We start from the raw sequence: 15,116 nt of genomic DNA, 5'->3' as shown, positions 1-15,116 counted from the left end.
TGTTACATGACAATATCTTACACCTTACAACAGAAATATAGTCTGGTTTGCACGAGGTAAGTAACGAGGGTTTCATTTTTAGACCAGCAATATACGTTGAATTGTCATTGTCTGATGACCATTGTCAGCCTCCGTAGATGTAGGTTTGGACTTGGAGTGTGACTTTCGCACTTTACGTGATTCCGTGTATCCGATCCACGAGAGGCACTCCATTATCATCAATATATACAGCGACCTCACGAAATCGTCGATCGCTCACGCAAAAACTACAGAGCTAAATTGAATAAAACTTGGCATGTAGAAACTTAGTAACGTGGCTGCAGCCACGTTTCAGTCACGTGTGTGTTCACACAGGATATTTTTCATTCCGAAAAGAGGGATAAAAGTGATATTTAACGAGTTTTACATGTATACGGCGGCGCCACAGAACCTTCAAGATTCATGAGAACTGGTCTGCGTTATCAAAGATCCCAGTCTCGTCGTTCTACCTCAGGCGTGTCATGTCGCCTTATTCAAAGCGACAGCCGAACCGCACATCATCTTGGGAGTGTTTACGTTAAGACGTGATACTTCAACTATCTTAACACGTGTAAGTCGGCTTGTATTTACCAAAACCAGTATAATTACAGTCTCCGATTTCTCATAGCTGTGAAGGATCTCGAGGTCAGATATCATTGGTTCTCTCGACCCTATGAATGGGGAATGGGCATATAAGAGCAGAGGTGTCACGTAGTGTTCTCCGCTCCGGCTCACCGCGAGGCCTTTTAGCAAATTGGTGCGACACTGATTCGCGTCGGTTCGCTAGGGCAACCAGATGCTGGGATTATTTATGAAAAGTCAGGGAAAACGTTGAAGTGTCATTAGTCTGGACTGAGGCCGAGTATCGGCTAGAGGTAGACCTTGTAATCAATACAAGTTGAAATATGTACATTGCAACCATTTTTGGGTCAGTGTAAAATGAAAAGCTGCATGTTTAACTAATGTCTCGTTTTAAGTTTTTTAGATGACCAAGGAAAAAATCACTTACATTTAATCATTTGTCAAAAGTTGTACATATTTTTCATTTAATTAAAAGATGAATTTTATTGAAAAGCGTGTGCCAAACGTTCTATTACTTAGCAATTTCGTTTAAAAGTCTGGACGTTTCTCGGGACTTCAGAAAATTTTACCCTAGTGGCAAGACACCGCTCACGTGTGCGCCGTAAGCACAGTGTGGACACATCTTTAGGCACATATCCCGCTTAAAGTGCTGTCAAATTGAAAGAGACCTCTGGGGTAAGGAGTTGAATCGCTTGTAGAGATTATTTAGTCCTTCATTTTAATATTGAGTTTATTTGATCTATCATAGAAACGATATTAACATGTTTATACAGCAGAATGTTAGATGTGCCTACTAGATGTTCGGTTTCTGAGCTTCACAAACCTTGTCCATTTCTTCATTTGTCTACTAAATTTGAATAATCACGTATAAATAATGTAATTAAGATGGTTGTTAAAGCGGCTCCTACTTATTAGGTCACCCATTATTATAGTTTTAATTTGACAAGTATATGCCCGTAAGTACGGATTTCATGCATCACTCTACGGATAAACCTTGTGTCGCGTGTTTTCATGATTGCATCGCACAACTACGAAGCGATTAAAAGTCCATTTGTGAAATTAATTAAAACAAAACATCGCGCTACACTACGCAGAACACACACGGTCACACAACACACACTTACGCGAGGGATACAGCATCGCGTAGGTTTTCTACGGGTAGGTATATCTAGCGGAAAATCGATATTGCGACGTAAAAAAAATTCTCGTACTCAATTTACTCAGATTATTCCGAAATACAAGTTCATTTGTTTGATGTTTGTTTCCACCACGCATGCCACCACGGACCTACGCATCGCTGCGTAGGTTCTGCGCCTTTCTCGGAAGAGGCTTTTCATCGAATGATATAAGACGCGGGCAAAGGGCCACAGGCGCTTTTACTTAATAATCCTATTAACCTTGGGTAAGGGGAACATACAAGGAATTACTTAACGTTTTAATACCTTCGTCAAAGAGGCCACCTACGCTCTTGTGTAGATTCTTATCTACGTACAGCTTGTATGATTCTTGCATTGGTATCATGAAAACATCTGTGTTTTGTAAGTAAATCACATCTTATGCGAACCTTAAGCAGACCACTGACGAGCCTTCCAAATGGATGACGTTACAATGGATTCATCCAAATGGACGGCATCCTAATATTAAACATTGTACGTATTTGACATTCACGGACCGATTTTGGATTGCAGCCACGCTATTTGGACTGTTGGAAGGGATCGTCAGTGGCCACCTTTAGTTTCACTGATTTTCTTTTCAGTGTAACTCCATTTCATGTATTAATTAGTAAAAGCTCAGGTAGGGAGACCGAGGTGAGTTGTGACAGAGGAGAATTGTGACATCGTCGATTTTTTGCAATCTATTAACTAGAAACTAGATCGCAACAGTGTGCGTTTGTTAGCTCGTAACTTGAACTAACAAACGCGCGCTACTGCGACCTAGTTTCTAGTTAATACATTACAAAAAATCGACGATGTCACAATCACAACTCTCCTCTGACACAACTCACCACGGTCTCCCCTACCTACATTCAATGTTGTATTAGAATTAGCGATGTGCCGTTACCGGTAAAATACCCAAGGTGGGAAAATTCCCAGTAATGTTACCAGTAAGATTCCCCAGAATCAGTAATTAAAGGTATAGTACAGTCATTATATCCAAAAAACCGTCCCTACCCGTGAATAATTAGTTCTTGGATTTTTTTTTCGTAGGTCCCTCGGGGGTGTCACTGGGAGTGTAAATTCAAAAAGTAGGCTTAATCAGGCTCCTGCGTATATTCGAAAAATGTTTTTTTCCAAAAAAACGGTATTTCTTCAATAACTCGGCCATTTTTGATTTTACAGTAAAACCGTAAGGACAAAAATTGTAGGAAATTTGATTCTCTACAAGTTAGTCCAGTCATTATATCCAAAAAACCGACCCTTCCCGTGAATAATCAGTTCTTGGATTTTTTTTCGTACGTCCCTCGGGGGAATCACTGGGAGTGTAAATTCAAAAAATAGACTGAATCAGGGTCCTGTGTATATTCGAAAAACGGTTTTTCTTGAATAACTCGGTCATTTTTGATTTTACAGTAAAACCGTGAGGACAAAAATTGTTCAGAATTTGATTCTCTACAACTTTGTTTCCCTTCATTTATGCCGTAAAGCGTGGAACATAGGAGATAATGATAATATTTTGAATTTGTCGCGTTTTTCAGGTTTAATTTCTAAAATATCGATTTTGGGGGAAAGAAGGTGGGAACCAAAATTGTTCAGAATTTGATTCTCTACAAGTTTAGTCCTCTTCATTTATGTCGTAACGTTGAAAATAAACGAGATGTTGAAAATATTTTGAAATTGTCGCTTTTTTCAAATTTTATTTCCAAACTATCGATCCTAGAAGAAAATTGTGAGGACCAAACTTGTAGAGAATCAAATTTTCTAAAATTTTTGTCCTCACGGTTTTACTGTAAAATCAAAAATGACCGAGTTATTCAAGAAAAACCGTTTTTGGAATATACACAGGACCCTGATTCAGTCTACTTTTTGAATTTACACTCCCAGTGATTCCCCCGAGGGACGTACGAAAAAAAATCCAAGAACTGATTATTCACGGGAAGGGTCGGTTTTTGGGATATAATGACTGGACTAACTTGTAGAGAATCAAATTTCCTACAGTTTTTGTCCTTACGGTTTTACTGTAAAATCAAAAATGGCCGAGTTATTGAAGAAAAACCGTTTTTTTTTGGAAAAAACCATTTTTTGAATATACGCAGGAGCCTGATTAAGCCTACTTTTTGAATTTACACTCCCAGTGACCCCCCCGAGGGACCTACGAAAAAAAATTCCAAGAACTAATTATTCACGGGTCAAAATCTATAATGACTGTACTAGTAATATTTATTCAAATTAAGTAAATGTCAACATAAGTTGTTTTACATAAAATCATTACGTGTCAACAAATGCATCATACGAAGTGCAAAAAATCAACATAGGTTTACTTTTCTAGTAAATTCCCAATACTACCGGTAATTTTCCCAATGTTACTCGGTATTTTACCAATATTACTAGGAAGTTTTCCCCTTGTCTGGGCAAGTGGGCATAGTCAAAACCAGTTCCAGTCAAAACCACTCAATGAATAATACCAGAATTTTAGTAAAACTAAAACGAAAATGTAAAAATCACATTGATTTAATAATAATCATCACATTTTTATTATGAGTAGGTAAGGTGTAGTACAATGACATTGTTTTTATATGTTAAGTGGTAATTTTTTATAGCTTAATAACATTGATATAACAATATTCTTATTTTGAGCGTGTATATTTATTTGATTTATTTAATAAAAAAAAATAAAAAAAATAATAATTAATTAATAATTAATTTATACCATTTATATTTATTTATTTTATTTACTGTAGTGACAGAAAAACACCTCCGCAATTGACGAACTTTGATTTTTGCGGTTATAGCCCAGTACGGGATACAGCGTAATTAATACTACATTGTTTCGCAACTCCGCTAAGATTTAGTGAAAGAGATAGCTGAAGCTACGAGTGGAGGAGACGTCAAGATAATTAAACCATTTCTACATGTTTCAAATTAAATTGATTCAATTATAACGTAAGCGTTCAAGTACGAGTATATTACCCGCTTTTGGGAATATTACCGGTAAGAATGGTAATTTACTGGTAATATTCCCAAATGGTAAAATACCGGTAATGGTATTTTACTCTCGGCACATCACTAATTAGAATAATTATTAATACTGATTACTGATGGTAATACAGTGCCAAAAAAAATCCTTGTGTCTACGTCTTTACTTTCTCCTGACGTGTGGTGTTTTTCCACTTGACCTACATCGGTAGCTTTACTGTAAACATGACCACGATTCAGAATCAACAACTTGTTTTGGTTTTGAACTCGTTTTGATACGTCTTTGACCAGGGATGTTGCGGATGCAGATTTCCAGATTTTTGACATCCGCGGATGCGGATGCGGATATTTAAAGGCTCACATTCGCGGATGCGGATACTTAAAAAACGTGAAATATTACATTTCAGTATTTTTTATTTAAAAAAAAACCGAAACGTTTAGTATTTGTACAAGAATATAGGTGCGTTATATTTAATAAACAGTACTTGGCCGACTTTTCTGGATCTAGGCAATTTCGTTATAGGTAACGACGAAATTACCTAGCACTTACGCTGCCGCTAAGACGTTCCGGCTAAAAATTATTCCATACACATCCAGGAAAATTACATTTCGCACTCCAAAGCTCTTTCCATCCATTATTTTCCATGTTATAGTCGCAATGTGGCTTTATGCTACGTTTTAATATGTCACCTGCACTAATGGACGTCCCATGATATTACATATTTATCCTCTAGCGGCCCACCATACAAGGAAAATTGGCAATCGAATTTGAATCAACCGTATTAGAAAATAGAGTTGAATTTGTTTTGTTTTAAAATCGAATGAAACAAAATAAACGAAACTCTATTCCATTTCATTAAGATTTAATTTTCATTGGAGGTAATTTGTACTAGTATTAGGACATTGAACCCCAAGAGGTTATAGAAAGCTGTTATCTTCTCCTTTTTCACATGTGCAATTTTATTATGCATGCTTGAATGCACGGGTGACGTTACAAAAGGCGCGTAGGTGTATTTAATAATAGCGTTATTTATATAACACTTTAAACTCTCGCGTTTTGTACACATATTCAATTACACAACGTCGAAATTAAAGGTAAAAACAATGAAATTATATCGCGGTAGACCCGTTTGTGTAATTGAATAAGCGTTATTTATATCACAACTTCCTTATGTATATATTTTATATTCCACTTATTCATAAAACTTTACGGGCCTGATTTAGTTAAATTATGTTTTATCCCTTTCTTACAAATACATAAGCCATAATGACAGATAAAGCCAAACGATTATTAGCTAATTGAGGTTTGTAGCGAGTTTATGAATAAGAGGGTATAATTATGTCTTTACCTAATCACGGAACTGGTGTTCCGGACATTTGGGAGGCGTGCGCGGAGCCGTTGTCAACACGTAGAGGATCTTTTGACACTTCAATAAGATTTAAGGGATACATATATTATAATTATTATACCCTACAGGTATTATTACCTACAGGTAATTTTTTTTAAATGTATTTAAGTGCGTTTTTATATTTAGAAGTAAATAAAAGGTTAATGGTCTTACTGGAATATAAATTGCAAATCACGCTTATCTGACACAGGAAATTTTGTTAAATTTGGAAAATTACATTAAAACTTTCTATCCCTAGTTTGAGATGCACCGCTGAGACCGAAACATATGTCGAATTTTCAATGAATTTCTTTTATGGAGCCAACTTTATATGTAATTATGTACCTAACCATATTATATATAAAATATGGTATTGGCACGTGGGTGTTAATTTCATTGGAGTAAAATTACCCTGTGTAAACCCTATATGTGTGTGTGTATTTTGCGTATGTGGGGCACCCGGGCGGAAAACGTCCGTCTGGGCGTCCCAGATACCGCTGGAGTGACGAAGCCCAAAAAGACCTGTCCGCCCTCGGAATACCCAACTGGCGTGAAGTGGCGCAGAATAGGGCAGAATGGCGCTCTCTTGTGTCAGAGGCCAAGATCCTCTTTGGGTCACTGAGCCAGTGATGTATGTATGTAAAATTACCCTGACTTCAAGGATAAATAGGTATATGTATACATAGGTAATATACCAAGTTCCCCACCCCAATATTTGCCAGATACTAACCTGTAATAGAAAACTGCAATTTGTGCCAATTGTGGTAGTTCAAGTGCAGGCGAAGTAGGTAGGTATAATAATATAATTAAATCCGATGAAGTTCGCTCCATGTTGATTCCGCCTTATCGGATTAATAACGGTGACTGTCGGATTACCAACGGCTGAAGGTTTTAGCGACGTTTGAGGATGACAGTTTTGAGGTGTGGTATGGCTAATAAGTAGACCGAAAAGTTTAGAGTACACATAATAAGATTTTTTGAAGTACCTACATATAGTTAGGTTGAATGTAACTTTGAGATCTCTTCCTACAATTCGGGAAATCCTTAAGTATTGAACTAAGTATAGTATAGTGTTAAGAATTTCGATATTCTTTCTAAAGAAACTATCATACGTACAACTGTATCCATTGATCAGATGGGTCTGTAGGAGAAGGACACGTTGCAAGAAGCCATCTTTAGAGCTCCGCACAAATCTGTTCTCAGAGCTCTTATGGGATCGCTTCGGTCTTGCAAATCGATTAAATGCGTTCATTAATATGGCATCTCAATAAGGTCATATCAAAATAAGATGAAAACCTTAGCTAATTATAATTATAAAACAGAACAGGCCTCCTGGCCCTGAGATAAAGGAATGCAGGTCGTGATCCGCAATTAGTCAGCACGTGTCCGCTCCGAGTGTTATACAATGCCGCCATTGTCGGAGTTTGGGGCTGACGTGTGTATGCTGTGTATTGTAGGCGCGTCAGGATGAACATGTGTTTGTGGAGAGAATTATAGACCGAGAACATCGAAAATGGTACATGATAATAGAGCAATGAAACATGACAGTTTCATAATATATAAGTAGGTATACTATTCTTGAAAGTGAAAATTTATGGGAGTTAATATCTTCCACTAGAACCTACACAACAGCCCCGAGAAGATATCGGTGCAAGAAACTCGGCGGAAGCTTATTACTGAATCCCGGTTTCTGGCAGCTGATCATCGGTGGAGGTAAGATAATACTTGCCAAGTGAAGGAATGTCCGGTATTGTTTATCTTGCAAAAAAAATCCTTTTAATATATTCAGGTAGGCAACAAATGTATATTGAAATAATTCCAAGTTACCTCCACCTCCACTTTATAAACCTTATCTCAAGATAACATTTCCCATTTCTTCACCCACATAGATATATTAAATAACCCTTACCCACCATTAATCATAGGGGTAACCGCCCATTGTAAGTTCGCCCCTGCGCTGCGGTGAGAGCGGCTTGTAATAGTTTCACGTAGGAAGGGTGATATACGTGTGTTTAACAACTTTAAGGTAATCTCTATCTCTCCTGCCGGCCTAGCCAAGTTTACAATCGCTATCGCTTCGTCAACGAAAAGCATTATATGTCTCTCTATCACTCTTTCATATTAATGCGACAGTGACAGTTGCGTTTCGATCGCTACGGAGCATAAGCGATTGGCACGTTGGCTACGCGGCCTGGTAGTTTTAAAACGAATTAGTTTTTGAGTTTTAAAATTCAATTACTTATTAACCTTAGATCATATTAAAAAACGTACTCGTACATAAGTAGGGTAATTCGCCAGTAACTGGCCACTTGTTAGTAACTGCTGGCCATTCTAAACTAAAAATGAATTCTATTCAGTATTCACCAATAAACAGAATTCATTTTAGTGTAAGGTGGCTAGGTTGTTGAAGGGTAGCCATTTATTGAAACCTTATACTAAAATGAATTATATTTATAGGTGAGTAGAATTCATTTTTAGTTTAGGGTGGCCAGTTACTGGCCGGTGGCCAGGTACTGGCGAATTACCCTAATACGGTGCATAAATGTATAGTTCATTTTTTTAGCATTAGAAAGAACTTCGCAGAAGTAAGCTTGTGGTTCCAAATCCGGCACTTTTAGCGGTAATAATTTGAAGTAAATTATATGTATTGACCATGCTACATTAGATAATTCAATAATTATTAACAGTAAAAGAGCCTGATAAAAACTGTACGCTTACTTCTGTGGAGTTCTTTCTAATGCTAAAAAAACGAACTATAGTCAAAAATTATATCTAATCTATTAGAGTTGGACCAAGAAATATCTTGATATTGATAGGACAAGCAGTGCAAGTGTTATTTTAAATGTCAAACTAAACTAGTGTCACATGGGTAGGCCCCGAAATTGTATAACCCGTACACGTGACCGAGTATTAGCCTGGCCTTCGCCGTAACAAGTTTAATCGACTTACTTTTAGGCTTCTTTAGGTGGCCTTGCAAAGGACACCCGCATGTGTCAACGTGCAATGTAAGATAGGATATAGTGAGGCGCTGAAGTAGAAAATTTAGATTTTTAACCTCTGACGCAAAAGAGAGATGTTATGTCTATGTGTCTGTCTGTGGCGCCGTAGCTCTTAAAGGGGTGAACCGATTTGGATGCGTTTTTGTGACCATGATTTTTTAATTTATGTGAAGTTAGGCAATTCAGAGCTTGTTTGGCATACTTTTTCATCGAGACTAGTAGAAAAATGTGGTCAGTTGTTCGAGATAGGTAAACCGGTAGAATGCGACTTAAGGGTGACTAACGCTAGACCGGGCCGTGCCCAGGCCGAGACATGTCATTTTCTATGACGGCTGATCGGTGGTCACGTGGGGCTTTCCATAGAAACCGACGCGCCGGAAGCTCCGGCCCGGTCCCGGACCGGTCTAGCGTGTGTCAACCTTTATATGGACGTGCTACTTTAGTACCTATATAACTTTGCAGTATCATGATATAAAAGCTCAAAATGTAAAAAGATTTGATTTCACAAATTGTACATTTTGTATAAGACAATAAATAAATCCACAATGTTCGAATGAAAAGCAAACAATGTTATGTACAAAATGAAGTTTGCTTTTCATTGAAATATTATTTTACAAAGAGAGAAATTTACAAAGTAGATACAGAGAAGAGAGAAATTTACAAAGTAGATACAGTTTTGTAAACTTGCCGCTGATTATATTTCTCATTCCCTCACTAAATAAACACAATACATCGACTAAATAATTAAAATGAAACCACTTAAAATTTGATGCCTGTTTTTTGCTTACATTTTCGTCTTAAATTATACTGTATTTTACTTATGAGGGGATGGAGATAGTTTTTGTATTGTAAGGTGCATGCATTGGGATAACGTCGAATCGAAAGCGGGACAATTTGTAAAATCGCTAATATGTGCCAAACCAGAAATCCTTCAGGCTTTGGCAAACTTAAGCATCATGGTTAAAGTAAAAAGTGATTCTAATTTCGTCGTTTAGTACATTTTGCCAAATTACCAAATTCGAAGTTATCCCAATGTAAGTTAACCTACATTACTATTTCATCATCATCATATCAGCCAGAGGACGTCCACTGCTGGACATTAGGCCTCCCCCAAAGAGTGACACAATGACCGGTCTTGCGCCACCCGCATCCACACCACACCACTACACCTACTACTACCACCTATTACTATTTATACACCGATATATCCGATCCATATCGTTTCAATATCTAGTATTTCGGCGCGATTCGGGAAATGAATTAGAGAATAACTAGATACGATATAGTAAAGATAAGTGACGTCCAACGGGTAAAGGTACCTTATGGCGGTTGGCGCTTATGTCGCATAGCGCCGCAATAATATTGGAGCGGCGTTAATAATAGCGTAAGCGCCAACCGCCATATCGTACATATCTAGTTAATTTCTAACAAATTCATTTCCCGAAATGCTTCGTTTAACGTATCTCATTGTTCGAATACGGCTGAGAATTGGTTCGCCTGGCTTACAACAAAGTTTCTTTTATTTATTCTCATTGCGTAGATTTGTGTGCTACGAACGCCACGAAGCAAAGTTGATCGTAGCGATTTGAGTAACAGTAACACAGTAATGAAAATAGTACTCTTTATTTAGGTACTTACTTAACTAATACTTCTGCAATAATTCTGATAAAAGAAAAAAAAAATGGCGCCAGAAATTTTTGGCCTCACCCATAGGTACAAGCTATGCCTAGTTTGGAGCTAGGTCGATCTGTGTAAGTTGTCCCCAATATTTATTTATTATTTATTTATTCGATAATCACCAAATTAGTTTCTCAAGCGCAGTGGACATGTGTACGTTTTCTGAAAAAACCCTTAAGGCCCACTTGTATCATTCCACTAACCCGGGGATAACCGGTTAAACCAGGCGTTGCCATGGTTAGCCATACAATTTGACACCAGGTTAACAGTTTAACCGCTTAACCCCGGGTTCGTGGAATGGTGCAAGTGGGCCTAAGTGGCCCACTGATTACCAGTCCGCCGGACGGTATCGGCCTGTCAGTTGTTCGGAGCTGTCAAATTTTTGTTCTAACTGGCAGGCCGATATCGTCCGGCGGCCTGTTAGTCAGTGGTCGGCTTTAGATTGTCACCTTCACCTACGCAACCCTAAATACGTGTTACATCATCAAAAATGACCTGTAAACGACTTATTAAACGTAAAGCCAGAACTTTAAAAAGTACTCCAAAAGCCATCATTCAATATAAAACTGTTAAAGTTCGGAATATCAGATTTTCATTGACGCTGCTCGGGATTGATTACAGACTGTTGAAAGTAGGCTCTGAATCTGAAATGGAGTTCCGAACGGTTTGACGGCTTAGGAAAGTTCTCCTGAAATTCTCGCGATAAATGTAGAGGATTAGACGTTCAGTAAATAACGCTTTTCCAGTGGCATAGACGAAAGAAAAAGTAATAAAAACCGGACAAGTGCGAGTCGGACTCGCCCACCGAGGGTTCCGTACTTTTTAGTATTTGTTGTTATAGCGGCAACAGAAATACATCATCTGTGAAAATTGCGACTGTCTATTAGCTATCACGGTTAATGAGATACGGCCTGGTGACAGACAGACGGACAGTGAGGTCTTAGTAATAGGGTCCCGTTTTTATCCTTTGGGCACGGAACCCTAATAAAAGATATGTACGAGTACTTACAGTAAAAATAAAAAAATAAATAATATAATAGCCAGACTTCTAAATGTGAATGCCTATACCAATTACTGTAAAACAATGGTCTTCCTCCAAGTATAAAGCACATTGCTTAGTCGTCTGTTCTTACGACTTGTGGTCCTTGTATTCTACTTACATTGTTTCTCTTTACCGATCACAATACTCTATATTTCTATAGTATTGTATACGCGACCCAACCCGAGTCCGAGGTCAAATGTCGAATCACCCGGCTGTTATTCACAGAGGGCATGTCGCAAAAACCAGTTACAGTCAGATCTCGAGCTACTCATTGTTGTTACCGATCTTGAGATCAATTAATACTGGTGACAAGCTAATAGATAAATTGTTTTGTCTATTGGGGTAGCAGGGGCATTCCAGCCGTTAAACGATCTAGAGGGAGTTGACGGCTCAGAGCTACTGCAGAATTGCAGATATATGTTCGTAATACGTATGTATCTGAATTCGGTTTCTGAATGTCTACGGTTCTGAATAAATTTCAGTCATTTCAAGTGTATGTTTACAGAATGAATAATATTTTTTTTATTAAAATAAATTTTATTCAATTTTACATATTATGTATGTATGTATAAAACTTAACAAACTTAAACCCGTTCTGAGCCATGCCGGGTCCAAAGGTCCCCATCACACTAGCAGCTATCACAGTTTACAGAATCAAATAATTTGTTAGATATAATACTGCAAAATCCATAAGTACCTACTGCAAAGTCTGCGAATATGGCAAATAAGAATCCTGAATTTGAAGTGGCGCTGACAGTTTCCCCAGCAGCTATTTACCGGGGCATAGCTAAGATGACAACGGTTGATAGAAAACAACAATCTAAACATATTTGTATGAAAATAATCACGTGATTTTTTGTAGCATACATCATCCCGATCAAAAAATTATATTAGTTTGACGTTTGTCCATGCATATGTAGTACAATGTTATTATTATCTTGGATAGGTCTCCTGGTATTGCACCTAATAATAGGTAATAGCAACTTATAAGCTCGAAATTAGAGTCATGGGATCAATTAGATGGTAAGTAATACCAAAAAATTTAAATATAACAAATTGTAAAATCAGAGTTCTGCTCCAGTCATTACGTACATAATTTCTGGAGGTCACAATACACTGGTCTATCTAAGATTCTAAGAAATCAATTCTCCTGGCGCTCGCAAGAACACATATTACCCACTCGTAGCAGTTTGAGTAGTTTGAGTTATTACACGCCTGTCCACATCGTTTATTATTGTCAAATAAAGGTTCACTTGGCAAAAGGTCTGTTTGACACTTATGTCGGCCCCAACTTCTATCGACAATTTCTTTGGCTATAAGTTGAAAAGCACTTAATAAGGGAACAAATAACTATGAAATGTAAGTATGTAGGTTAAGGAGGATATAAGTTGGAATATGTTTGATGGGCTATAACATTTACTTTTGGTTCGTTAACGTTATAACAAGTTAGGGTAGATAAACTACATTAATAAAGGTCAGCAACGGCATTAATAAGTAAAAATTAAACAAATATTCTCGAGACAACTTCGCTATTTTGAAATTCAACCAAAAATCCAGACGAAGTCATGTATAATTGACAGGTATCCGCCTAAAGGTGACAGTCCATTTCCAACGCCAGCTGCACTACTGTTCATTTTACTAAGGAAATTGACAATGACATCGACGCGTTCAGTACCGTTAGTGCAGCTGCGGTTAGAAATGGAATGTTACCATAAAAGTAACGTGACAGTATTAAACTATAAGGCCGTCTAAATATATCAACCACCAAAACATTTGCCAATGAAGATTCCAGTAAGCTTTACCTAAATAGTAAATGCCAGTGCCGCAGACGTGAAATTAAACAGAGCCTACCGCGAACACCGTTCTCAAATTGCGGACATCATTCTCTGTCACTCTAATTACGCCTTAATTGGAGTAAAAGAGAGGTAGAACCTCAGGGCTCCTTGATGACCCGCTTGCTTCGCGTGATCGCTGAGTGTAAACATCTTACCTTGTCGAGACTTGGCCACAGAATAAATAAGTATGTAAGTAAGTAGTAAGTACTAATAGCAAAAGTGACCATTAGTACACCTTATCCCGTTGCAAATAAGGTTTACCTTCGTTTGATTAGTTCATTGTGTCACTGGCGGTGAAGCTCGGGAAGCGAACGTACCAGTAAAGGGTGAATTGAATAGCGTCTTCCAATTATTGATTCCTTTTTATAAATTACTGATAGTCGATGGTAGAATGGTAGATGGCATGATCGAGCCTACTAATATATATAGGTTGAGTAAAGATACGTATACCTACGCACGTATGTATGTACGTCCTTGTTTTCTTACCATACGTATATTAATTTAGGTACGACCTATTTTCTTTCATGTGATAGATGTAGGACGCGTCTTCAAGGGCATTAGATTTCATGTTGCTTAGAATATTAAAGGCACACATTTATAAAAAAATTTACCTACTAGTTCGACCATAAGTCGAGTAAGTTCGCCTGAAACACAGCCAGGGAATCCTAGTTCAGATGTGCCTGAACTAGGATTCCCTGTAAACTATATATATCACTATTTTTAAGTCTTTGTTTTATATGAATGTAACCATGAAATACGTGTTTTTTGAATAAATTATGTTTATGTTTATAAGTCTTATATTAGAAAGGTGCTGAGCACGGACGTGTGTTAAATTAAAATTTAACAGAATATGGTAATCGACCTGAGTGCCAAGCCAACATGACAATTCGTACATGGACGCCGATCGGAAAGAAACAATCGGGATGACAGATGCAACGAAAACTAACGTGATCGTTTGCATAATACATTTTTCACTTTTGATTGGCATTTTCTAATGCCACTTGGATCAGTTTTGATTGGGTTTTCGTAAGTTTAAAAGCGTCTACCTTGACACGCTAGGTATATTGTTAGTTAGTACGGTAGACTGACCTGGTAAGTTGGTAACAGACGAGCGCCATGCGACCGTCATGCGACCAGGAGAAGTGTGTGACGGGCGTGCTTCTATCGTTGATCAGCTCTATGCTCCAGCGGCCTTCGTACATGATCTACACGAAAATAACCCCGGTACTGTCGCATAATGCCACATTGTTACTCTAGACTGACCTGTTAACAGATGAGCGCCATGCGACCGTCATGCGACCAGGAAAAGTGTGTGACGGGAGCGCTTCTGTCGTTGATCAGCTCTATGCTCCAGCGGCCTTCGTACTTGATCCATACGAAGATAACCCCGGTACTGTCGCATGAAGCTATATTGAGTCTAGACTGACCTGGTAACAGTTGAG

The 15,116-nt window shown here is 37.9% G+C and overlaps 1 protein-coding gene across 1 annotated transcript in view; it reads right to left on the bottom strand.

The window, feature by feature from the left end:
* LOC134664337 (tubby-related protein 4) overlaps positions 1 to 15,116 on the bottom strand; it is a 110,537-nt gene that overhangs the window by 58,712 nt on the left and 36,709 nt on the right. The window lies entirely within an intron of this gene.

Source organism: Cydia fagiglandana, chromosome 5, assembly GCF_963556715.1.
Source record: "Cydia fagiglandana chromosome 5, ilCydFagi1.1, whole genome shotgun sequence".
In the NCBI taxonomy this organism is placed as follows: Eukaryota; Metazoa; Arthropoda; class Insecta; order Lepidoptera; family Tortricidae; genus Cydia; species Cydia fagiglandana.
This window is presented reverse-complemented; position numbering and strand designations above follow the sequence as displayed.